At 35.2% G+C, this 928-nt stretch overlaps 1 pseudogene; it reads right to left on the bottom strand.

Annotated features, from left to right (window-relative positions):
- Positions 1-211: 211 nt before the first annotated feature.
- On the bottom strand, positions 212-702 carry LOC100585520 (annotated as a pseudogene).
- Positions 703-928: the final 226 nt, after the last annotated feature.

Below are 928 nucleotides of genomic sequence, written 5' to 3'. Positions count from 1 at the left end.
CTATATCTATCAGTGAAGATTTAACATGGAGATGCAATCTAACATTTATAATAACTGATGTTTTGTAGACAGTAATGTAGGAAATATATATTTTAATCACTTTTCATTTAAGTGACCTTATGTAAAAAAAAAAAAAAACAATAATTTAGCAGTTCCAAATCTCCAAAGGACATTTTCAAGTGTACATATAGAAATAGTTACAGTGAGGTTTTTAAGAAGCATCTTCCATGTCCACATCCTGTTATCATTGCTGTACCATTTTCTCTTCCGGCTGCTTTCTTTGCCTGCCAGAGGGACTTCAATAAGATGGATGTTTTGCTTTACTTCTTTGATATATCCTGAACTTTCTGTCGCTCTGTTTTTCTTCAATTTGTTCATTGTAAAGTTAGCTTGGCGTTTCTGTTTGATCTCTTCAACTCTCTTCATTGCATCAATAGTTTTATTCCATAGCTCTCACTGGTATTTGATAGGTTCATTTCTACATTTTTCATATTTAAATGAATTATCCACCGTAAGCTTTTCACCAGCTGCTTTCTGGAATGCTTTAGTCCACATGACCTTGCGAGACTTGCGCTTCTTTTTAAAGTTTTAATGACATTTAGATTTACAAAATCTGAACACCTTGCAATTGTTGTGGACGAACATCATGCCGTGGCCAGGGTGAATGGGCCCCAAATAGAAATAACACTTCTCCATACACATGTTGAACCTGCATGGATCCCCACTGACCAAACACCAAGCTTGAGAGGTGGGACATGTGTGACTTTTTAGGAGACAAAATGATGTGCTAATCTCAGTGCTTGTTACAGTGCTTGTTACACCTAAATAACATTAGGTATTATTATTATTGCTATCACTCATTTTCTTATTGAAAATGAGAATGAATTCTCACTAATGTCATAAGGGAATATTTCTTAGGGAGGGTGGA

Source organism: Nomascus leucogenys, chromosome 11 (assembly GCF_006542625.1).
Source record: "Nomascus leucogenys isolate Asia chromosome 11, Asia_NLE_v1, whole genome shotgun sequence".
Lineage (NCBI taxonomy): Eukaryota > Metazoa > Chordata > Mammalia > Primates > Hylobatidae > Nomascus > Nomascus leucogenys.
Note: the sequence above shows the minus strand (reverse complement) of the source record. Positions and strands in the feature narration are given on the sequence as shown.